The 26758-nt window shown below is 39.1% G+C and overlaps 1 long non-coding RNA gene across 1 annotated transcript in view; it reads left to right on the top strand.

Annotated features, from left to right (window-relative positions):
* Positions 1–10276: 10276 nt before the first annotated feature.
* Positions 10277–26758, top strand: part of LOC121817148 (uncharacterized) — a 298484-nt gene continuing 282002 nt past the window's right edge. Inside the window, exon 1 of the long non-coding RNA XR_009597166.1 lies at positions 10277–10636. This is a non-coding gene — a long non-coding RNA (uncharacterized LOC121817148). The remainder of the gene's footprint in view (positions 10637–26758) is intronic.

Below are 26758 nucleotides of genomic sequence, written 5' to 3' on the forward strand. Positions count from 1 at the left end.
TGCTAGATCCCAAATTATGTACAAACTAACGTGTGTCCGATTGATTGTACACTCTGCCTGAGAACCAAGGTAAGTTACAGAAGTGAACTGCTTTAATTCTTACAGTAAGAAATGGATTTTTCTCCTTATCAAGACTCACAAGAAGTTCAGAGAAAAATCAAATCAATAAAATTAGAAATGAAAATGGAGAGATCACAACAGACAACACAGAAATACAAAGGATCATAAGAGACTACTATCAGCAATTATATGCCAATAAAAAGGACAACGTGGAAGAAATGGACAAATTCTTAGAAAAGTACAACTTTCCAAAACTGAACCAGGAAGAAATAGAAAATCTTAACAGACCCATCACAAGCACAGAAATTGAAAATGTAATCAGAAATCTTCCAACAAACAAAAGCCCAGATCCAGACTGCTTCACAGCTGAATTCTACCAAAAATTTCAAGAAGAGCTAACACCTATCCTACTCAAACTCTAAAACTTTCAGAGGAATAAGGTAAACTGCCACAGTACAGGCCAACATCACTGAACATAGATTCCTTAACAAAATTGCATCAGCAGATGAATGGATAAAAGCTGTGGTACATATACACAAAATTACTCCAATTCATTTGAATCAGTTCTGATGAGATGGATGAAACTGGAGATTATACAGAGTGAAGTAAGCCCCAACAGTATCACATATATATGAATTTATGGCATGACGATACAGATGTGTATAACGGACACTCAGAATGACATTCTAACATGTATACTCTGAATCGCCAATGCAGCACAAAAAAAAAAAAAAAGATCATACACAATGACCAAGTGGGCTTTATCCTAGGGATGCAAAGATTCTTCAATACCTGCAAATCAATCAATGTAATTCACCACATTAATAAATTGAAAAATAAAAGCCATATGATTATATCAATAAATGCAGAGAAAGCCTTTGACAAAATTCAACATCCATTTATGATAAAACTCTCCAAAAATCAGGAATAGAAGGAACATACCTCAACATAATAAAAGCTATATATGTCAACCCACAGCAAACATTATCCTCAATGGTGATAAATTGAGAGCATTTCCCCTAAAGTCAGGAACAAGACAAGGGTGCCGACTTTCACCACTACTGTTCAACATAGGTTTGGAAGTTTTGGCCACAGCAATCAGAGCAGAAAAGAAATAAAAGGAATCCAAATTAGAAAAGAAGTAAAACTTTCACTGTTTGCAGATGACATGATCCTCTACTTCCAGTTTTATGATGAAGATTTCTTTGATTTTATCTCTAAGAAAATAACTCTAATTTTCTTTGATTTTATATTTCTGCAAGTCCTGTTTTTTTTTTGTATGAAGATGATAAGGCATTTATAAAATAAGTTAGAGGGTGTGCAAGAAAGTGCTAATTCTGCAAACCAGAAAGACCTGCCTTCAGGATTTGCCCTTGGTCTGATTCTGAAAGAGAATCTTTCTAAGCCTTTGGAATATTCTACCAGATAGGTTTTTTTTTCTTTCTTTTTTATGTGAAGACTGTGGACCCCATAGTATCAGTTTGATTAGATTTATCCTAACAGGGTGAATTATACCAATGAGAATACCTTATTTTGCCTTGAGGGACTGAAATTTGAGCAGTCACAGTTAGCCATGTGGTTGTCATGACCCTCAAAAATATTCCTGAACACCAAGGTTCAGACAAGCATTTCTGGTGAAGAACACCACACACATGTTATCACACGTTGTTGCTGAGATAATTATACAAATCCATCTGACTTCATTGGGAGAAGACAATTGAGTGCTTTCACCTGGTTTCTTCCTGGACTTTGCCCCATTCACCTTCTGATTTCAATAATTCTTTTCACTGTGATACATTACACGGTGATATGGTAGTTTTCTGAGCCCAGTGAGTCCTTCCAGTGAATCACAGTCTGAATGTTGTCTTGGGAACCAATTTATCAAGTTGATGTTAGTTAGTCATCCATACAAAGGACTCTGACTCACTGAAACTTTGTGAAAAAATTTTTGAAAGAATCAAAAATGACAACAGAACAGAGGATGACAAACTTTAGATGCATAAATGGCTACTAAGTCACACATGGTAAGTGACAATACTATATTGTGACCAATGACTGAAGACAATATATACCACTGAGGCTTAGAAACAGTAGTTTCAACTTTTTAAAGTGTTTCAGTTCAGTTTATTTGCTCAGTCATGTCCAACTCTTTGCGACCCCATGGACTGCAGCATGCCAGGCCTCCCTGTCCATCACCAACTCCCGGAGTTTACTTAAACTCAAGTCCATTGAGTCGGTGATGCCATACAACAATCTCATCCTCTGTTGTTCCCTTCTCCTCCCGCCTTCAATCTTTCCCAGCATCAGGGTCTTTTCCAACGAGTCAGCTTTTCACATGAGATGGCCAAAGTATTGGAGTTTCAGCTTCAACATCAGTGAATATTTAGCACTTATTTCCTTTAGGAGGGACTGGCTGTATCTCCTTGCAGTCTGATGGACTCTCAAGAGTCTTCTCCAACACCACAGTTCAAAAGCATCAATTCTTCAGTGCTCAGTTTTCTTTATAATCCAACTCTCACATCCATACATGACTACTGGAAAAACCATAGCCTTGATTAGATGGACCTTTGTTAGCAAAGTAATGTCTGCGCTTCTTAATATGCTCTCTAGGTTGGTCATAATTTTTCTTCCAAGGAGTAAGCGTCTTTTAATTTCATGGCTTCAGTCACTATCTGCAGTGATTTTTGGAGCCCCCCCCCACACACGCATACACAAAGTAAAGTCTGTCACTCTTTCCACTGCTTCCCCATCTAATTGTCATGAAGTGATGGGACCAGATGCCATGATCTAAGTTTTCTGAATGTTGAGCTTTAAGCCAACATTTTCACTCTCCTCTTTCATTTTCATCAAGAGGTTCTTTAGTTCTTCACTTTCTTCCATAAGGGTGGTGTCATCTGCATATCTGAGGTTATTAATAATTCTCCCAGAAATCTTGATTCCAGCTTGTGCTTCATCCAGTCTAGCGTTTCTCATGATGTATTCTGCATATAGGTTAAATAAGCAGGGTGACAATATACAGCCTTGTTGTACTCCTTTTCCTATTTAGAACCAGTCTCTTGTTCCATGCCCAGTTCTAACTGTTGCTTCCTGATCTTCACACAGAGTTCTCAAGAGGCAGGTCAGGTGATCTGGTATTGCCATCTCTTTCAGAATTTTCCACAGTTTATTGTGATCCACACAGTCAAAGCATTGGAATAGTCAATAAAAAAGAAATAGATGTTCTCTGGAACTCTGCTGCTCTTTTGATGATCCAGTGGATGTTGGCAATTTGATCTCTGATTCCTCTGCCTTTTCTAAAACTAACTTGAACATCTTTAAGTGTTTTCTCAGGAACTAAAACTAAGAATTTGCTAATGAAATGAAAAATAATGAGAAAAGAAGATAAATATATAACCCCTTGATTGATTTTATCAGTAATAGCTAAAACTAACTAAAGGAAAATGTTAAAGAATAATCTGGATCTGCACTAAGCTTGAATTTTGGCCAGTCCTAGGCATAGCTAACCTCAAGGTTGCCAACTAAAAGGAAGTTATTCTAGAAGAACAGATACCACTTCTATGACCTCTCATCACCAAGAAGGCAATCCTGGTGGCAGGGAGGGTGGTGCAAAACTAAGAAACAACCAGAATGAAGGGAGGAACTTATCTCATTTGTGAATCAATATCATCAGTTTTCTGGAGAACATTTGTTTAAATGAATAAATAACTAAATGGATACACATAACTCAGGAGTGGTGTCCTTGACTTTTAATGCTAAGAGATACAGACACACTTGAGGTTGATGCAAAACTCACAGATAACAATTGAACAACCAGAGATAGCCATGTATCATGCAAATAAACAGCAAGCTAATACAAAAGAGACAGTTAGTCTGGCGGACTGATAAGGGACATCGTAAAGTTTGTTTACATTGAGAAGGGGAATTTTCCTATCTCCCCTTTAAATACCAAGTACTGTAGAATTTCCCATATTAAATGGCTGATATGATGTATATGTAAGCCACAGTGGTTTGGATTTGTGATGATAGATATATTTGTTCATTTAATAAGTCCCTTACTCAGGTAATGGTAGATTTTATTATCAAGGAAACTTTTCTCACATGGGCATCTTATGTAAACTTACTGCTGAGAAATCAAGCAGTAGTCAGAAACTCTGTACCAAATTTGTTGTCTCAGCTTCCTATTTTGAGTCTTGCATATTCTAAGAAAATTACAGTGATCCACAAAAGAATGGAAGAATATGAAGGCAAAAGTCTAGGGACTTGTCCTAGTGGAGTGTAAGCCTTTAAGTGGTCATTAAGGAATAGAATAAATAAAGTGGGCATCAAAGGAGTCAAGAAAAAGGTCTTATCATAGTGCTATCAAGGTAAGTGGACACGCAGGTTGACCTACTGGACCCAATAATGAAGGGCTCTAAACAAACCTGTTTACTTGAGTTTTCAGAATTTATTTAAGCTGGAAAGCAAACATTGACAATGAGAAACCTGGCTCCAGATACCCAGAAAGTCTAATCTTGGAAATTAACCAGGTTGAAGATTCACAAAAGACTCATGGTCTCTTGACCCAAACCCCAGCTTGAAACCCAACGCCATATTAAAAATGTAGGTAAGATTACAGAGAGGTAGAGAGGAAACTTTTCTGGAACTCTGACATCAGAGCCCAAGGCATTTGGATTTCAAAATCCATTGGCAAAGCACTAAGAGGGGCTAAAATTACATTGGGAGGATATGGGGAATGCAGCAGTTGATGTGTTAAGATAAACAAATGAAAATAGAAATGTTTGCAGAGACTATGTAGAATGCTTGTCTCTCTTTCTCTTTTTTATTTTTTTACCTAAATCTATGATTAGAATTAATATTATGTTTGGGGAAAACTTACTATATCTAGTATTGTAATACCAGATATCTCATTGTGGTTTTAATTTGCATTTCCCTGATTATAAGTGAAGTTGGGCACTTTTCTTGTGCCAGTTGGCCTTTAGAATATCTGTCTTGGAAAAATGTCTATTTAGATCTTTGACCATTTTAATTAGATTATTTTCACTATTAAGTTGTATGAATATGCTATATATTTGGATATTAATATTTTATTGAATAGATGTTTTGCCAATATTTCCCCCACTCTGTATGTTAACTTTTCAACTATCATCTCATGAAATCTCCATTCTCTTCACTTTTCTTTACATCTCTATTCTTATGTTTGAATAGTTTTTATTGTAATATCCTCAATGTCTCTTGTCATTTCTCCGAAACAATCTACAGACTGCCCAGTGAAATTTTTTACCTCATTTATTGTAGGACTTCCCTTGTGGCTCAGTAGTGAAGAATCCACCTGCCAAGCAGGAGACTCACGTTTAATCCTTGGCTCAGGAAGATACCCTGAGGAAGGAAATGGCAACCTATTCCAGTATTTTTGCCAGAGGAATCCCATAAACAGAGGAGTCTGGTAAGCTACAGTCCATGAGGTCTCAAAGAGTTGGACACAGCTGAAGAACTAAATAACAAAAACTACAGCACTGTATTTTCCAGCTCTACAAGTTCCATTTTTTCTTGTTATGTATTTTATGTGGTTCTTGTCATGTTAAAATTTCCTTTAAATCTTTGCCTATATGTGATTTAATTTAACACAATGTGTTTTATTTGCTAATTCCATCACTTATCATTTCTGAGACTGTTCATTTTAACCGAATTTTCTCCTGGTTATTGTTCTCATTATTCCTGCTTCTTTGAGTATCTGGAGTTTTCTTTTGAATACTGTACATTGTGATTTTACATTGTTGATCACAGATTTTTTTGTCTTCTTGTAAAGAGGATTGAAGTTGTTTGGACAATTGATTTAAACATTAAAACATCTATGAAACAGTATGATTCTTTTGAGGCTTTTTAAAGCTTTACTGTGGCAGACCTAGAGTACCTTTCACTCTGTCATTGCTGTTGTTCAGTTATCAAGTTGTGTTGGACTCTTTGCGACCCCATGGACTGCAGCACTCCAGGCTTCCCTATCCTTCGCACCTCCCAGAGTTTACCCAAGTTCATGTCCGTTGAATCGATGATGCCATCTAGCCATCTCATCCTCTGTCACCCTCTTTTCCTTCTGCCTTTGATCTTTCCAGCTTCAGGGCCTTTTCCAATGCATCTCTTTGCATCAGATGGCAAAAGTAGTGGAGCTTCAACTCACAGCAAGTATGTTGGAGTACTTTGCCATTCCCTCCTCTAGTGAATCAAGCCAGAACTCTCCACTATGACCTGTCCATCTTGAGTGGCCTTGCACCACATGGCTCATAGCACCTTTCACTCTATGGGTAGTTTATTACTCTAATAAAGTTATGCCTCTTCTGGTATTTTTACTTAACATCCTAGGTGCTCAAGAAAGACTCTTTACTCTGCCTGGTCCTAACTCAAATGTCTCTCAGCCCTCTCCCAACTCAAAGAACTGATCATGATCCATCATTTATTTGTGCCTTCTTGTGGAGTCTCACCCTGTGCAAGTGCATGTTCGTATTCAGCAGCAGCGACTTCTGGGTCAACGTCTTTGCATAGCTCACCCCTCTCTGGCTCTCTTCCCCACACTTCCCAGATGTCTCTGCCTTCCTGAACTTTCAACTCCTTTTCTTCCACTGATAGTGCCAATTGAGATTCTCCTCCTGGTGTTACTGTTATGAATATGCCTCTAAGAAAACAGCCTAAATGAGAGAAGGGTTTACCTAATATTGTTTCTTATATGAAATTCTATGCTGCCTGTTTTTCAATGTCTGAGAAGCATTTTTTCATATGTTTTGATCAGTTTCCTAGATTTTACAGTGGGAGGAGATGTCCTGAATCATTTATTGTATCTTGGATTCAGAGAAGTCTGTGATTAAATTTTATAAGTGAAGTAAAAAACACAGTTAAACATCACTAATCATTGGAGAAATCCAAATGAAGACTGCAAAGAGATAACGCTTCAGGTCCATTAGAATGGCTATTATCAAAATAGAACAGAAAATATGTTATGATGAGAATGTAGAGAAATAGAAATTTTATGTACCGTTGGTAGGAATATAAAAAGAATGGTGCAGTCACTGTGGGAAAAAGGTAATTCCTCAACAAGTCAAAAATAAAATTACCATATGACCCAGCAATCCTCTGGACATATGACCAAAACAATTATAAAGCAGAATCTTGAATAAATGTTTATATACTCATATTCATAGCAGGATTATTCACAATAGCTAAGACATGGAAGTAGCAATAGCTAAAACATGGAAGTAGCAAATGTGTGCACTGATGGATGAATGGTAAACAAAATGTGATCCATCCATACGATGGAATATTATGCAGCTTTTTTAAAGCAGAGGATTCTGATATATGGTACAACATAGATGGATGTTGAGGACTTTAGGCTAAGTGAATAAATTAGTTGGAAAATGACAAATACTGATTCCACTTATATGAAGTACCTAATCATTCAAAATTATAGAGACCCAAAGGTGAATGGTGGTTGCCAGTAGCTGAGAGGAGGGAACAATGGGCAGTTATTGTTAGTGGGGACAGAATTTCAGCTTTACGAGTTGCAAAGAGTTGAGGAAATTAATGACTGGAATGGTTGTACAACACTGTAAATGTACTTAATGCCAATGAACTGTACACTTAAAACTGTTATGGTAAATGTCATGTTATGTATAGCTTGCATTTTTTAATTATGCAAACTAAAAACAAAACAAAACCACAGTTTAATATTTTTCTTCAGACTTGTCTCTGATTGTTGGGGTGGATAGGAATCGAACAAGCAGAAGAGATGTGGTGGTGTATGGATGTATTGGGCTGAGGGATGTGGGTGAGGTAGGAGAGGTAAAGCTGGGTAGAAGTGAAAAGAGAGTAAAGGAGGTCAAAGAATTGGAATTTCATGGTCTGCTTACACAGATTTTTCTAGGAACTGTGAACAGAAACTGGAAGCTGAATATTTGAATATTGAGCTTTTGGGGGATATATGGTTATTGCCTAGGAATCAAATATAAGCATGAAATCAGATTAATGGCCCTGATGTACTTCATGGTTTGTCTATCCATAGGCAACTGCATAGGGCTGACTCTACAGTGAACTTGGACCCTGAAAGCTGCCCACTTGTTGCTTCTGTGCAAAGAAGTAGGATTCATGGTATTTCCACTCACCTCCCTCAGTACTTATCTCCTGCATGTTGTTTTCACCAGAGCCTAGGGTTGCATCCACAAAGAAAGTTGATGAATCTTACCCTCCTCCACCTGCTTGCCATTCCTTTTCTCTGAACTGCCTGTATTTGATGAGCCCCTTAACTGTATCTTGCTGAAGAGATCAGCCTAAGCTTTACTCCTAAATAATTACTTACTCTGACATCTCAGTAATATTCCTACGTGTAATTGCAGGTCCTTGTGATTTGAAACAATCAACCAAGATCCTGGATGTATCTGTAGAGGGAAAGATGAAGCCATCATATTCTGTGGGGGGAGGGGGGAGTCGTGTGTGTGGGTGGGCATGTGTACATGTTTGACACAGCATGAAAAGCCTGTAGGAGTTTGACAAGGAGTGGGTTAAAAGCTTCACAGAGTAGGAAGGCATCACAAAGGCTGAAGGAAGAAAACAGGTAGCATTGCCTTACTCTCTTAAATTCGTGCTTCAGTCTCCTTGATGCACTCATTATTCCCAGAGTTCATGGAAAGGATGCAGAACTGAATCATGGGGCCAAATGCAAAAAGAAAAAAGAAATTGGGGCTATTTGAGGGAAGTCCAGTATAATAAATCATTTTGTACTATTTCTGAAGACAAAGCCATCAGTGTAAGAGAGCTGAGTCTAGGGAAGAGAAGTTGAACAGAACGGGGTCTTCTGCCCTCAGGAGAGCCTTCCAAGGGCACCTTGCCTCCTTTGTCTCTTATCAGCACCCTGAAAAGTGGGGGTGGGACAAAGAAGGACAAAGAGCTGTGTTTTCTGTACTCCCTCCCTCATCTACCTGTCTCTCTCCATCCCTCAGAGTTTGTGTGTGATGTGTCCCAGAGCAACGTGATTCTGGACTCACATGATTGACTCCCTTGGTTTCTCTGGTTGATAAATTCAGATACTTGTAGCTGTTGAGTTTCAGGGTGGATTATTCGGTAAGCATGCTAGAGATCAAGTAAAACTGGAAATGGAAAGGAGGTTTTAATTGAACAAACTGTGTAGTTAATGGATCAGAGAGTTGAAACAGTATGAGAACAGGATAACTGTGCCTTTAGAAAAGTTGCTTTCTTTTCAGAAGCATCCACTATTTTCCTAATAGCTTTAGTTCACAATTTTAGGTAAAACGATTCTGTAGGATTTGGAGGACACCCTATGTGAATAAAGATATTGCAGAATGCTTGAAATTAAGGGACTTCAGACAATGCAATGTTGAAGTTGTATTGTGAAGAGGCTGTATGTGAGAGCCAGCTGCTGGCAGGCATGGAGTAGAGCTTGCAGAAAGGAGAAAAGGGACGTCCTCTTTGTGCATCAGGGGTCTCCACACCGGACTTTGTATTCCAAGGGGTCCTCTTTGTGCCTGGGCTCTTTTATCCTTTCATAAGAGACACAAACTGCTGGGGGAGGGGTGTTTGGGGCTCAGAGATGCTGGCCGTGCTGTTTCTCCATTCTAACTCTCACTGCCTATTCTTCTCCTCATGCTCAACCACCTTAATCATCTTTTATATATTCTGTAACGGTTCCTATTTAAATTGACTCCACTTAAGCTGCCTTTAATTTGCTGATCAGCTACAGTAAGGTCTAAAGGGATTTCCGAGTTCCTATGTGGGATGAAAGGTTGCAAAACCGTGGAGTGTCCCTGGCTTCAGTGAATCAAGTAACACTAGGGCTGGACAATGTGAATTAAGAGTGTGAAGGAAAAAGGAGTCTCAGTGAAAACTGAGTGAATAAATCAGAAAAGCTTCATGTAATGAAATACTGACAGCCACTTTCATCATCCCACATCTCGCAAACCCAACACTGTATGGCCGCTAACAAGCAAGGATGTGCTTCACATGTGAGATTCCCTGCTATTTGACAAGACTCTGAGAAATGTTTGAAGTTGGGGGTGTTCTTGGGGAAAATGGTGTGTGGGTCTGTGTCTGCAAGAGCTTTGTTTCTGAGAACAAATGTGTGGACAGACAGCTGGGAGGGGCGGGTTTGGGAGGGAGGGGCAAGCCGTGAGCCCTCCCGTTGAGAGGAGGGGGCTTCCTGCCTTGCACTCTCTTCTTTGATGCCTGGCAAGTTCTTCATTGTGCTCGTGTCTCCTTTAGGGTCACAGAAGCAAGGGTGGAAATCGTAGGGAGATACAGAGAGCTAATTCTCTGTCTATTTTTCTACCCTGCCATTCCTTCCTTTGGGCTGACAGCCGTTCATCAGCCATTTTCTATTCTATTCTTCTGAAGACCTCTTTTAGTGGCTACAAATAAATTGCCTGTCTGCCCATCTGCTCCCCATCTAATTGCAACTGTGAATGTGGACATTTGGGATGGAATATTGGGGGTCTTCGATTCAGGTGTGGATGGATGGACAAGTCCTGATCATCTGTGGTTTAAGATGTGGAATTAAAAGGCAGATGGAATTCGACAAGAGGTGAGTTAAGAACTTCATAAAGCCAAGGGCAACACCAAGAACAACACCCTCCAAAAAAGAAGAAAGAAAGAAAGAGAAAAGGGAGAGAGAGAGGAAGAGAAAAAGCCCATAGTCTTAGAAAACTCTAATATCAGAAATGTAAATTGAGCTCAATGAACGCCTTTCCCTCACTTTAATTCTCTAATGCCCAGAAGCATGCCTAGCTCAGGACTGGTACAGGATGCTGTAGAAATTCTACATAGTTATCCTAGGGGAGGCCACAGTAGGTGTATTTTGAGTCAGTCCAGAGCCATATCTGTGCAAGTTTTTTTTTTTTGTTTTTTGTTTGTTTGTTTGTTTGTTTCCCCTGGCCTTTTGATGACAGAAGTAGTCCACTGGAAGGGATTTTGTTGTTTTTTAACAGCTTCACTAATTTTAGTGTAGTAAAGCTTGGATGTGGAGTTGGGAAGTTGGGACTCTTGGGTAAAAGCTGATTTCAGTCCCATCAGTAAAACTGTGTTTCTGAAAACAAAGCTCCTGAGGAACCACTTGTGTTTGCAACAGCTGTGGGGGAGGGGAGGGGACCTGTGTGTCTCTGTGCAGGGAGGAGTCTTCTGGGAGCTTGTGCCACTGCTCCACTGCATTGCAGGGTATTCTATGCTCCTGCGTGGGTGATAGGCTCCTGCTGGTGGTGGTTTGGGCAGAAGGGGGTGGGGGAGGATGTGCATGTGTCATTGTCTCTCTGCCCTCCCTCCTTCTCCCTCCGTCTCAGTGGAATCACTATTACTAATAAACTCTTTCTCACTTATCTCTGTAGATGTAAACTTCACCAGAATTGCACAGCTCTTGCATGTGCTGCTCAATTCACATAATAGGTGTGCTGGCATTTGCAATTATCTACAAGTACCTTATATTTAGGCATACAATAAGTTTAAAACACCCTGACCATCAGGAATTAAGATGTAGAATAAAAGGATAACTGATATTTCACAAAAAATATATTTAGAAGCTTGAGGGGTGAGGAGGAGATTGAACATTAGTTCCTGTTGACCCCCTCCTCAGTTTAACCCTCTTATCCACAGTGGCTCTGTCAGCCTATAGAGATCTGGCTGTTTACATGGAGACTCTTTAGGGAAACTCTGTGCAATTTCTTATTTGAGAGATAAAGGCAGTGGCAGCTCAGTGGAGAGGCTTTGGGTACAGACTGTCGGCATATGAATGTGAACTGTCTGGAAAGTAATATTCCTCAAATAAAATGTCAACATGGGGATGGGTGTTCTCTGCACTTACTCCATTTGACTATGAGTGATAAGTGTTGGGAAGGCTGTATTGTACACTATGTGGGTTTTGGTAAATGCAAAATGTATGTATCCATCATTACAATGTTATGCAGAATAGTTTCACTAACCTCTGCTTCACCTACTCAGTCCTCGAACATCTTGAACCTCTGGCATAAAAAATCTGTTTGTTATATAAATGAAATTATAAAGTGTGTAGCCTTTTCAGACTAGCTTCTTTCACTTGGCAACATTTAATTTTCCTCCATTTTTTTTTTTCATGGAGCTTGATGGCTGATTTTTTTTTTCTGCATAGTATTCCACTATACAGGGGTTTCCCGGTGGCTCGGTGGTAAAGAATCCACCTGTCAATGCAGGAGATGTAGGTTCTATCCCTGGGTCAGGAAAATCCCCTGGAGAAAGAAATGGCAACACATTCCAGTATTTTTGCCTGGGAGATCTCATGGACAGAGGATCCTAGCAGGCTACAGTCCATGGGGTCGCAAAAGATTTGGACATGACCTAGTGACTAAATAATAGTAATTCCACTAAATGAATACACCACAGTTCATTTATCAGTTCTCCTGAGGGCATCTTTATTGCTTCCAATCTGTACTGATTATGAGAAAAAGTTATGCAAACAGTGTGTTCGTGATTTGTGTGAATATAAGTTTTTATTGAAATCAATTGAACGAATATGTAACTATGGCAACTGTATGGTAATGCTGGGTTGTATGCTAATATTATGGCTAGCTCTGTATTGTATAATAATGCTGGATTGTATGGTAATACTTTGGCTAGATTTGTGAAATGCCAAATTATTTTCCACAGTGTCTGTGTTATTTTGCTTCCTTGCCAACAGTGAATGAGAGTTTCTGTTGCTCTGCATCCTCAACAGTGATTTTGCTAGTTGTTTGGAATTTGGCCATTCTAATAGATGTAATAGGATACCATTGATCCTAGTTTTCATTGTCCTAATGGAAAATGATGTCAAATATTTTTCATATGCTGATTTCCCACCTGCATATCTTCTTTGATGAGATAGCCTTTTAATCTTTGCCTCTTTAAAAATTGTGTTGATTACCTCTTATTGAATTTTAAGTAATCTTTGCATATTTGGAATATAAACACTTTATCTGATGTATGTTTTGTTTATTTTCTACCAGTATGTAACTTGACTTATTCTTTTAACAGTGTATTTCACAAAGCAGTTTTTTCCCCAAAACTTTAAGCTTTATATTTTATATCAGGGTATAACCAATTAAGGGCTTCTCAGGTGATACTAGTGGTAAAGAACCTATCTGCCAATGCAGGAAACAAAATGAGATGTGGGTTTGATCCCTGGGTTGGGAAGATCCCCTGGGGGTCATGGCAACCTACTCTAGTATTCTTGCCCAGAGAATCCCATGGATAGAGAGGCCTAGCGAGCTACAATCTATAGGGTTGTAAAGGGTCAGACACAATTGAAGTGATGTAGCACTCATTCTCGCATAACCAGTTAACAATGTTGTGGGAGTTTCAAATGAACAGTGAAGGGACTCAGCCATATATATACATGTATCCATTCTCTCCCAGGGTGGCACATAACACTGAGCAGAGAGGAATGGATAGAGAGGATGTGGTACATATCTACAATAGCATATTACTTAGCCATTAAAAAGAATGAAACAATACCATTTGCAGCAACATGGATGGACTTAAGGAGTATTATACAGAGTGAAGTTAGTCAGACAAAGAATGAGAAATATAATATGAACCCCTTATATGTGGAATCTAAAAAGAAATAATCCAAATGAACTTACTTACAAAATAGAAAAAGACACAGACTTAAAAAGTGAACTTACAGTTACCAGGAAGAAGCGAGAGTGTAGGACAGTGTATTTAAAATTGATAACCAACAAGGACCTGTTGTATAGCACATAGAACAAGGCAATTATTTACTATAATAAATTAATTATTATAAATTATAATAGATTAATTATAATTTATTGTAATTATTAATTATAATAAATGCTTTATTTATAATCTATTTATTTCATGAAGTATGATTTTGCTGTTGTGTTTAAAAACCCATCACCAAGTTGTCACATAGATTTTCTCCTATATATTATTTTAGACTTTGCAATAGATATATGATCTATTTTAAATTAATTTTTTGTAAAGTGTAAGGAATATGTCTATCTTTTAGAACATGGATGTCCAATTGGCCCAACACCATTTATTGAAAGATTGTCTTTTGCTGATTGAAGCTTCTCTGTGTTGACTGTACTTGTGTGGGTCTCTTCCTGGAATGTATATTTTGTTCAATTGATCTCAGTTCAGTTTAGTTGCTCAGTCAGGTCTGACTCTTTGCAACCATGGACAGCAGCATACCAGGCCTCCATGTCCATCACCAACTCCCAGAGTTTACTCAGACTCAAGTCCATTGAGTCGGTGATGCCATCCAACAATCACATCCTCTGTCATCCCCTTCTCCTGCCACCCTCAATATTTCCAGCATCAGGGTCTTTTCCAATGAGGCAGTTCTTCTCAAAGTATTGGAGATTCAGCTTTAGCATCAGTACTTCCAATGAATATTCAGGACTGATTTTCTTTAGGATGGACAGGTTGGATCTCCTTTCAGTCCAAGGGACTCTCCAGAGTCTTCTCCAACACCACAGTTCAAAAGAATCAGTTCTTCAGTGCTCAGGTTTCTTTACTCTGTCATCCATACATGACTCCTGGAAAAACCATGGCTTTGACTAGATGGACTGTTGTTGGTAAAGTAATGTCTCTGCTTCTTAATATGTTGTCTAGATTGGTTATAACTCTTCTTCCAAGGAGCAAGCGTCTTTTAATTTCATGGCTGTAGTCACCATCTGAAGTGATATTGAAACCCCCCCAAAAAAGTCTCTAAATGTGTCCATTGTTTCCCCACCTATTTGCCATGAAATGATGGGACCAGATGCCATGATCTTAGTTTTCTGAATGTTGAGTTTTAAGCCAACTTTTTCACTCTCCTCTTTCACCTTCATCAAAAGGCTCTTTAGTTCTTCTTTGCTTTCTGCCATAAGAGAAGTATCATCTGCATATCTGAGGTTATTGATATTTCTGCCAGCAGTCTTGTTTCCAGCTTGTGCTTCATCCAGCCCAGCTTTTCTTATTATGTACTCTGCATATAAGTTAAATAAGCAGGGTGACAATATACAGGCTTGTCACACTCCTTTCCCGATTTGAAACCAGTCTGTTGTTCCATGTCCAGTTCTAACTGTTGCTTCCTGACATGCATATAGGCTCCTCAAGAGGAAGGTCAGGTGGTCTACTAATCCCATCTCTTTCAGAATTTTCCACAATTTATTGTGATCCACACAGTCAAAGGCCTTGACATAGTCAATAATGCAGAAACAGATGTTTTTCTGGAACTCTCTTGGTTTTTTTGATGATCCAGTGTATGTTGGCAATTTGATCTCTGGTTCCTCTGCCTTTTCTAAAACCAGCTTGAACATATGGAATTTCACAGTTCACGTACTGTTGAAGTCTGGCTTGGAGAATTTTGAGGATTTCTTTGCTAGCATGTGAGATGGGTGCAATTGGGCAGTAGTTTGAGCATTCTTTGGCATTGCCTTTCTTTGGGATTGGAATGAAAACTGACCCTTTCCAGTCCTGTGCCCACTGCTGAGTCTACTAAATTTGCTGGCGTGTTGAGTGCAGCACTTTCACAGCATCATCTTTTAGCATTTGAAATAGTTCAACTGATATTCCATCACCTCCACTAGCTTTGTTCCTTGTTATGCTTCCTAAGGCCCATTTGACTTCACATTCCAGGATGTCTGGCTCTAGGTGAGTTATCACACCATCGTGATTGTCTGGGTCATGAAGACCTTTTTTGTAGAGTTCTTCTGTGTATTCTTGCCACCTCTTCTTAATATCTTCTGCTTCTGTTAGGTCCATAACATTTCTATCCTTTATTGTGCCCATCTTTGCATGAAATGTTCCCTTAGTATCTCATTTTCTTGAAGCGATCTCTGGTATTTCCCATTCTATTGTTTTCCTCTATTTCTTTGCATTGATCGCTGAGGAAGGCTTTTTAATCTCTCCTTGCTATTCTTTGGAACTCTGCACTCAGATGAGTACATCTTTCCTTTTCTTCTTTCCTTTTTGCTTCTCTTCTTTTCACAGCTATTTGTAAGGCCTTCTCAGCCAACCAATTTGCCATTTTGCATTTCTTTTTCTTCGTCATGGTCTTGGTCACTGCCTCTTGTACAATGTCATGAACGTCCATCCATACTTCTTCAGACACTCTGTCTATCATATCCAATCCCATGAATTTATTTGTCACTTCCACTGTATAATTGTAAGGGATTTGATTTAGATCATACCTGAATGATTTAGTGGTTTTCCCTACTTTCTTCAGTTTAAATCTAAATTTCGTAATAAGGAGTCGATCTATGGATATTTTTCCCTGTTTGACAGTACTACACTGTCTTGATTTCTATAGCTCTGTATTATGTGTTTAATCTGGTAGTGTGAGTTCTTCCTCTTCACTTTTGTTTTGGCTCTTGTTAGTGGTTCTGTGTGTTTTCACAGCCGTTGAGAATCATTTGGTTGATACTCACAGATTGGTTTCCTGAGATTTTGACTTGGATTTCATCAAGTCTATAGATCAATTTAGGAATAATTTAACGTTTTAGAAATACTAAACTTTCCAGAAGATCGTGGCTACTGGATACCTCTTGGTGGACTTATTTCATGGCTCTATGCATGAACATCCTGATCCTGTTTATACCTAAGTACTTCATTTTTTGGTGCTATTGTAGATAACATTAGTTTCATTTTTAACTACCAATGGTGAATTTTTATATATAGTAAATAAATTGTATCCTGTGATCTTTTTTATGATTGTCTATTACTTCTGGAAGCATTCTTATAAATTCTTTGTTTATTTCTACATAATCATAATCTGTAAATAAAAACTTCTCTATTTCTTCCTTTCTGATTTTATTTTTAATTTTTTATGGCTTATTTTTACTTATTTTTTCTTCTTAAACTTACTAGAATGCCCAGAATAATGTTGAGTAAGATTCATAAGAGATGACATTCTTGCCTTGCTTCTGATCATAAAAAGAAACCATTCAGTCTCTCACTGTTGTGATGTTTGTATATGCTTTATTAGGCTGGGGAATCACCTTCTATTCTCAGATCTTTAAGAGTTTTATTATGGTGAGTGTCATACTGGGCTTTCTTTGGCTGTGCTGGGTCTCTGTTGTGAGGCGTGGGCTCTGTGTTGAGGTATGTGGGCTCTCTCAAGGTGTGGAGCTCAGGGGGCCTCTCCAGTTGCAGTGCATAGGCTTCTTTTGTTGCAGAACTCAGACTCTACACTATGCAGGCTCAATAGTTGCACCCTATGGGCTCTAGAGTGCACGGTTCGGTATTTGTGGCAGGCAGACTCTCTAGTTGTGGTGGGTGGGCTTTCTAGTTATGGTGTATAAGCTTAGTTGCTTTGCAGCATATGGGATCTTAGTTCCCCAAGCAGAGATCAAACTTGTACTCCCTCCCATATATTGGAAGGCAAATATTTAATCATTGGGCCACCAGAGATTATTATAGGTATTGTGTGTGTGAATATTTGCATGCTAAGTCACTTCAGTTGTGTCTGACTCCTTGCGACCCAATGGACCACAGCCCACCAGACTCCTCTGTCCATGAGATTATCCAGGCAAGAATATTGGAGTGGGTTGCCATGCCTTCCTCCAGAGGATCTTCCTGACCCAGGAATTGAACCCGTATCTCTTGTATCTCCTGCATCAACAGGCAGGTTCTTTACCACTAGTGCTGGGAAGCCCATCTATTAGTGGTACCATGGAATAATATGCAGTAATGAAAAATTAAAGTGAAGCCATAGAGATCTGTAATAATAGGACTAATATCATCTACAGAATGTTGAATAAAAAGGACCACATATTGTATGATTCCATTTAAGGAAAGCTAAAAAAATATTCAAAGAAAACCTATAGTGTCAGAGGTCAGAATAATGCTTGTCATGAGAAGGATAGTAGCTAGAGACAGAGAGACCTTCTGAGGTAATGGGAAATGCTTTATATCTTCATCTCGGTGTTGGTTATACTATGCTTGTTAATTCAGTTCAGTCACTCAGTCGTGTCTGACTCTTTGTGACCCCATGGACGGCAGCATGCCGGGCTTCCCTGTCTATAATCAACTCCTGGAATTTACTCAAACTCATGTCCATCGAGTCAGTGATGCCATACAACCATCTCATCCTCCGTTGGCCCCTTCTCCTCCTGCCTTCAATCTTTTCCAGCATCAGGGTCCTATGTACTATGCTTGTACACTTGGCTAAAACTTCATCAGGCTGTATACTTAATATATGTATGTTTAGTACATAAATATGTATTTCTGTTTAAAAAATAATAAAAATTAACCTTTGATATTGGGGTTCTTGAGGTTGTAAGCCCATCTCTGTGAAAATGAAACTATGTATTAATATGTGGGGGAAAGCCAACAAGTTGGCTCTTTGGTCTGAGAGTCTTGGTGAAAGTCTTTCTTGTAAACTTTATGTACTGAGGGCTTTTCTCTTCCCCATTCTCTGCACATACATTGAAAGTCATAGACCCAATTGCTTGCCAAGACCTACCTGCTCTCTGTCTCTGATCTGATGTGTGTTGGTACAAAATGTTTTAGGTGTCACCAAAGAGAGGATCTTAAATGTTACTTTCCACAAGAAATCTTCTGCCAGAAAGAAAGTGTAACTCTGGGATAGCTATCTAGGATATGCTATCTGGGAAAGCATAGTGTAACTCTGGGATAGCATACTATCTATCTGGGATAGATAGTATGAGCTTTGTGGGCTTTAATTTGGGGATAGAATAAATATTTTAAGCCGTGGTGTTTTTTGAATAAAATTAGAAAAAAATGGGAATTATTGAAATTTAGGAAGTGGTACCTTAAGATCTGTTGGGAAAGGAGGGAAAACTGATTAAAGAGAAAAACAGTGATTTTTTTTAAAGGGTAAGAAATCTAAGTTCTGCTCACCATTGGCCTCATTTCTCATTTTCATTCTCTGATGCCCCTTTCTAAATGTAAAACTCAGGATATCATTTACAAATTCATTGAATATATTCCAAAATGTTTGATTTGGGCATATCTTAGGAAAGGGAGTCATGCCCTGCTCTGAGTGTTTGGCAGTTCTGAACTGAGAGGTGACCTTCTGAAGCATCGTGACTCTTCATGTGCTGGAGGGCTTTCGTGGCACTGTATCTTCCTATTAACTGTCCTTATAGACATAACAGAAGTTGTGGAGAGTAGAATTGGAGGAGAAGTAGAAAAATGATGGCCGTTGTTACAGAACAGTCATAAGGATAATGGCACTGCCTTTTCATTTTGTGTGGTTCTTGCTGATACACTGTCACTGTAGATATAGACAAAGCAGGGCTCCCTTGTTTTGATCCTCAGTATGTCTACCTTCCACCCTGTCCTGTGGGTGAACCATGGGAGCACCTCACACAAGGAGCAAGCAAATGACAGAGCAAGCAAATCCAGATAATATGCAATAATGACATGTTCTGAAAGGTGACTGGTGTTTGATAAGTGGACAAGTGATAAATTCGAGGGATGTAACTGAAGAAGATATGCAGATGGCACCACCCTTATGGCAGAAAGTGAAGAGGAACTAAAAAGCCTCTTGGTGAAAGAGGAGAGTGAAAAAGTTGGCTTAAAGCTCAACATTCAGAAAACGAAGACCATGGCATCTGATCCCATCCCTTAATGGGAAATAGATGGGGAAACAGTGTCAGACTTTATTGGGGGGGCTCCAAAATCACTGCAGATGGTGACTGCAGACATGAAATTAAAAGACGCTCACTCCTTGGAAGAAAAGTTATGACCAACCTAGATAACATATTCAAAAGCAGAGACATTACTTTGCCAACTAAGGTCTGTCTAGTCAAGGCTATGGTTTTTCCAGTAGTCATGTATGGATGTGAGAGTTGGGCTGTGAAGAAGGCTGAGCACCAAAGAATTGATGCTTTTGAACTGTGGTATTGGAGAAGACTCTTGAGAGTCCCTTGGACTGCAAGGAGATCCAACCAGTCCATTCTGAAGGAGATCAGCCATGGGATTTCTTTGGAAGGAATGATGCTAAAGCTGAAACTCCAGTACTTTGGCCACCTCATGCAAAGAGTTGAATCATTGGAAAAGATTCTGATGCTGGGAGGGATTGGGGGCAGGAGGAGAAGGGGATGATAGAGGATGAGATGGCTGGATGGCATCACTGATACGATTGACGTGAATCTGAGTGAACTCCGGGAGTTGGTGATGGACGGGGAAGCCTGGCCTGCTGTGATTCATAGGGTCGCAAAGATTTGGACACGACTGAGCTACTGAACAGAACTGAACTGAAGAAGAGCAGCTTTGATCCCCCAAATAAGAAAGGTACCCATTTCCAGTACATTTTTCACTGAATTTGGCTAGGTACCAGGTGGTTTCTCTGTGTACAGGGCAGAGGCTCCAGATGGAGGCTGTAAATATGAGTTATTCAGTGTGTTAGAATGTTTCAACTGGATTAAGTAAATTATGAACAAAAGTTGGCACCAGAACTGTCAGGGAACCAATGGCATTTCTGAGATAAATGTGGAGAAGGTTGGTTGAAGATTTGAGGGGGGATGCATGGAGAGAGGAGGGTTTGGTGTAGGTACATGAGGTCTCTCCCTTTGACTCAAGGACAAAGAGGAGAGACACAATGCCTGTTCATTTGTCTCCTTTCTCTGTCTGAGCCCTCCTTTAAAAAATATTGTTGGAGTATTTGACTTACAAATTTTGTGTTAATATCTGCTATATAGCAAAGTGATTCAATTATACATATACACATGTATATATTTTCATATTCTTTTCCATTATGATTTATCACAGCATATTGAGTATAGTTACCTGTGCTATAAAGTGAAACCTTGTTTTTTATCCATTTTCTATATAATACTCTGCATCTGTTAACCCCAAATTCCCAATGCATTCCTCCCCACAACCTTAGCAAATGCAAGTCTATTCTCTATGTCTGTGAGTGTTTGTGTTTTGTAAGTAAGTTTGTTTGTGTCATATTTTAGATACCACATATAAGTGATACTATATACCATTTGTCCTCTTTTTGACTTTGGTTAGTATGATTATCTCTAGGTCCACCCATGTTGCTGAAAATAGCAATATTTCATCTGTTTTTTATGACTGAGTAATACACACACACACACACACACACACACACATATATATCATATATATATATATATATATATATCAAGTTCTTTATCCATTCATCTATTGATAGGCGTTTAGGTTGTTTCCATGTCTTGGCTACTTTTAATTGTGCTACTATGAATTTAGAGCTTACTCCTTCCTTTTTGAGCTTGTATTTACCACTGGACCAGTGGTTCTTAAAAAAAAAAGAAAAAAACACTAGTCTTTATAGATAGTGCCTTAAGGGTGACAATGTGACTTCAGACTAATGTCTGCTGTCATCCCTTAACTTTCCATTTTCACATGAAACTGCAGGTGTCCAAGTTTCTCTGGAGCTGCTGCAGAGACAGCATTATTCACCTTGACAGTCTATGAAAAATAATGTTGAATGGTGAAACAACTATACTTTTATAAAGGGTGGTTTAAGGTGCATGTGAATAAAAACTTAGGAGGACTGAATGGAGCTCTGCTGCTGCTGCTGCTGCTGCTGCTGCTGCTAAGTCGTTTCAGTCGTGTCTGACTCTGTGCGACCCCAAAGATGGCAGCCCACCAGGCTCCCCCATCCCTGGGATTCTCCAGGCAAGAACAATGCAGTGGGTTGCCATTTCCTTCTCCAATGTATGAAAGTGAAAAGTGAAAGTGAAGTCGCTCAGTCGTGTCTGATTCTTAGTGACCCCATGGACTTCAGCCTACCAGGCTCCTCCATCCATGGAATTTTCCAGGCAAGAGTACTGGAGTGGGGTGTCATTTTCTTCTCCAGAATGGAGCTATAAAGCCCACCTAAAATATGTATGCTGTGTTGCTCAATGACTCTGGTCTGCATTCTGACCTACTGTGTCTAGATATTTCCTATAAGCAGAAGCAGAGATGAGAGGCTGAGGAGACAGTGTGTGTCTCCTAACCAAAGGCATGTGTCTGAAATTGAATTCACAATGATCTAAATTGTTATTGACAAGAGCTAGTCTTTGCAGTCATCCCTGACTGGGTAAATGTGTATTTTTGTTGGTATCAGGAAGCCATTCTATAGCCTGGGCTAAGGAAGTCAAACTGTCAACCAGCAAGGCCGGGTCTGGATCTGACTTGCTGTTCTTGCTGTAAGTTCCAGAATCACTACCTTGTAGAGGGAAGGGGGTGCAGTGCTGACAACCGACTATGTAATTCAGGCCACAACAGAGACAATTTGCAACTCATGTGCTTTTATAAAAACATTATTTTCAGATAAAACTATGTAGTGTTAGGATTATAAAAGCCTTTGATGGTCAATGTGCATGTGTAGGAACCAAATGGGTTTAGCCCTGGGCTAGGAGGGGACTCCTTCATGCTTGGCCACTCAGTTTGGTGTGGTATAGAGCCTTCTTCCTGCCTTTGCCTCCTTACAATGGGGTGAAGTGAAAAGAGGTGTTTTTCTATGTTGTAGTGTTTACCGGAAGCACCTCTCCTTGCCGTATTGTGTCCAGTCTGACTAATTGAATGGGAAAAGAGGGAAAGTGATTATTAGGTTTTTTTTTTCTTTTTTAGAGAAAAGTTGCAAAGATAGTACTGATAGTTCCTGTATACAGCACACCCACTTTCCTCTATGACTAACATATTGAATTAGTTTGGAACCTTTGTCATAGATAATGCATCATTTCTGATACATCACTAATGACTAATGTTTATTGATGTTACCTCAGGTGTTTTTCATTGTACAACAGATTATTTTTATATCAGACTTTCTGTGTTTTTCTCCCCTAGTTGCTGGATAAAATCAATACAAATGAAATACTGACTCACACAGTAAATAACAATGAAAAGGTAAAATCATTTTACAGAGAAGCTGGTGCATATAAGACATCATCTTGAAGATATTTCCTTAGTTTTTACCTAAATGTCCTTTTCTTGTTCCAGGATCCCATGCAGGACACTACACAATAGTTAGTCGGATGTGCCTTAGGTTCCTCTTGGCTGTGATATCTTCTCAACTTTTTGTGACCTTGACAGTTTTGAATGGTACTGATCAGGTATTTTGCAGAACGTCTCTATGTTGAAATTCAACTGCTGTTTTCCTCATGATTAGGTGGAGATTATGAGTTTGGGGAAGAAGACCACAGAGTGAATGTGCCATCTCCACCATATCACATATCAAAGGCACGTGTGATTTATCTTTGTTGATGTTGACCTTGGTCACCTGGCCCAAGTAGTGTTTGTCAAGCTTCCCCACTCTGAGTTACTCTTTTAATCCCCTTGGATGCTGTATCTTTGGAAAGAAGTCACTGTAGGCAGCTCATATATATAAGGTGTGCAGAATTATATTTACTCTTTTTGAGGGTAGAACATCTACATAATTTTCTGGAATTCTTCTGCATGGTGTGCTTGCTTTAAATCTCTGATTCTGAGAACACGAGAGATACAAGATATCAAGTGTTAGCTAATATAAATCACAAATTTAATTGTAAGTCTCTTGTATAGCCTGGTATCTAATCTTATGCTAGTTAAAATTTTTCTGCTTTAATTTCTGAGGGAGAGACTTAGTAGCAGGTATCTGAGCATGCTTGGAGAGCTGGAGTGGGGCAGAGATTTTTTCATAACCTACACACTAACCAGGGACACAACTGGGTTATCTCAAGTGCCTGAAGCTTCTCAAAGCATGGAAGAGGGTGAGTAAGGTTGTAAAGTGGAAGGTGGACATGTATTTGGGTCTGCATGTAAGAAGACTTTGAAGGGAGTTGTGATGGTCTTGGTGGGTGCTGGGGCCCTAATGGAGACAATGTCCAGCACAAGTTTGGGATTTGTGAAAGTCTGTTCTTCAAGAGTGAAATTTTGGTTTTCATTATCCTTAACATGCACTTGTACTCAATGTGTCCACACGATGTAAGCAGTCTCCCATGGTGGTTGCCCTCCTCTCTGTGTGCCTTCTTTCCTGATTCAGATTCAACACTCTGACAGGTTATAGCATGCCCATGCCTTCTTAATCCTCTTCAGTTCAGATATGCCACATAGGGCTGCCCCTTTCATATGGCAAATCACTCAGTATTTCCCACCACCCACTTTCCCCTTGAGATTAAAAAAAATACAGAGAGAGACCATGATGTCTGAGATTTGAGCTGTGTGACAAAATGAGGTATTTAGGACCCCTTTTTTATCAGACTTTGTTCCTGAAAACAAAGCTGAAGAACTGAAATGTATGGCATTTATATTAGCTTGCACTAGGGCATATTGATACTACAGTATCTAAGACTCCTGAAATTTCACTGATTTACGATAAAAACATGTATTTCTTCCTAATGTATATATCAACAGAGGTCAATCAGAGTTTTATGTTTCTTCTGAGATCCAGGCAGAAAACACATCACATTAAAAAAAAAGTATATTTGACATAACACATCACATTCTTATAGCAGAAAGAAAAACAACAGTACATCCTTGGATGGGTCTTTGTGTCTGGTTGGATGTGGCATTTACCACTTCCAACTCACATTCTAAAGGCAGTACAATAGCCAAACTGAATGTCTATGGTGCACAGAATATACTCTATTTTGCATGGAGGTAGCAAAGGAACAATTGGAAACTACAATGGAATCTGCCACAATCCAACCTTCGTTACGAAAATTATTTCCTTCCTTCAAGTGCACAGAATTTACTCCTTCCTCTAAGTGAAATCTCCACAGTAATATCTCATCATATTACCAGACTCAAAAACTCCTGAATCTCATGACAGCACTCTATACTATGTTAGTTCTTCATTAATTATCCAGAGGTATAAAAAATAAACTGTCTACTCCACACACAATCAACAAGACTGGTGCAGGGTCATCTCAATAACTATTTTTCTTCAGAAAGGAGGAAATTGGGATACATTCAGCTTAAAATGCAGGAATTCTGAAATCCTTTTGATGGACATCAAGTCTCCTCTCCCCCTATGCCACTTCTGGCTAATCTGTAGACAATCTGACTAGTTCCAATGTCTGTTCTCCTGGAGCAGGTATCCAGGCTCTGTGGTTCTTGGCCCCACCCTCTGAGAGTCCATAATTCTCCACCACCATCCTTGGCCACACTGAAATATGGTATTAAAGAATATTCCCTCTTTGAGGGTGAACAGAAAGTAAGGGGCACAATCATTTTAAGTCTCAAACACCCACAGGTTATTTTGGTTTTTGTTTGTTTGTTTTTTATTTTTAATTTTTTAATTTTTATTTTTACTTTATTTTACTTTACAATACTATATTGGTTTTGCCATACATTGACATGAATCCACCACAGGTGTACATGCGTTCCCAAACATGAACCCCCCTCCCACAGCCCTCCCCATAACATCTCTCTGGGTCATCACTGTGCACCAGCCCCAAGCATGCTGTATCCTGCATCGGACATAGACTGGCGATTCGATTCTTACATGATAGTATACATGTTAGAATGCCATTCTCCCAAATCATCCCACACTCTCCCTCTCCCTCGGAGTCCAAAAGTCCATTATACACAGCTGTGTCTTTTTTCCTGTCTTGCATACAGGATTGCCATTGCCATCTTTCTAAATTCCATATATATGTGTCAGTATACTGTATTGGTGTTTTTCTTTCTGGCTTACTTCACTCTATATAATCTGCTCCAGTTTCATCCATCTCATCAGAACTGATTCAAATGTATTCTTTTTAATGGCTAAGTAATACTCCATTGTGTATATGGACCACAGCTTTCTTATCCATTCATCTGCTGATGGACATCTAGGTTGTTTCCATGTCCTGGCTATTATAAACAGTGCTGCAATGAACATTGGGCTACATGTGTCTCTTTCAATTCTGGTTTCCTCAGTGTGAATGCCCAGCAGTGGGATTGCTGGGTCAAAAGGCAGTTCTATTAGCAATTTTTTAAGGAATCTCCACACTGTTCTCCATAGTGACTGTACTAGTTTGCATTCCCACCAGCAGTGTAGGAGGGTTCCCTTTTCTCCACATCCTCTCCAGCATTTATTGCTTGCAGACTTTTGGATCACAGCCATTCTGACTGGTGTGAAGTGGTACCTCATTGTGGTTTTGATTTGCATTTCTCTAATAATGAGTGATGTTGAGCATCTTTTCATGTGTTTGTTAGCCATCCGTATGTCTTCTTTGGAGAAATGTCTATTTAGTTCTTTGGCCCATTTTTTGATTGGGTCGTTTATTTTTCTGGAATTGAGCTGCATAAGTTGCTTGTATATTTTTGTGGTTAGTTGTTTGTCAGTTGCTTCATTTGCTATCATTTTCTCCCATTCAGAAGGCTGTCTTTTCACCTTGCTTATATTTTCCTTTGTTGTGCAGAATCTTTTAATTTTAATTAGATCCCATTTGTTTATTTTTGCTTTTATTTCCAGTATTCTGGGAGGTGGATCATAGAGGATCCTGCTGTGATTTATGTCAGAGAGTGTTTTGCCTATGTTCTCCTCTAGGAGTTTTATAGTTTCTGGTCTTACATTTAGATCTTTAATCCATTTTGAGTTTATTTTTGTGTGTGGTGTTAGAAAGTGCTATTTTGATTTAGGCTGGTGGCTCTTTGACAATACAACTCTCTCAAAACATCATTGGCTTTTATTTTGTATGATCCCTATGTGTCCATAGTCATGCTCACAATTCTCTCCAATACATGCTTCAGTTGTAGCTTAGAGTAATCTAGAGTAAATTGATGTAAGCTG

Source organism: Ovis aries, chromosome 18 (genome assembly GCF_016772045.2).
Source record: "Ovis aries strain OAR_USU_Benz2616 breed Rambouillet chromosome 18, ARS-UI_Ramb_v3.0, whole genome shotgun sequence".
Taxonomy (NCBI): Eukaryota; Metazoa; Chordata; class Mammalia; order Artiodactyla; family Bovidae; genus Ovis; species Ovis aries.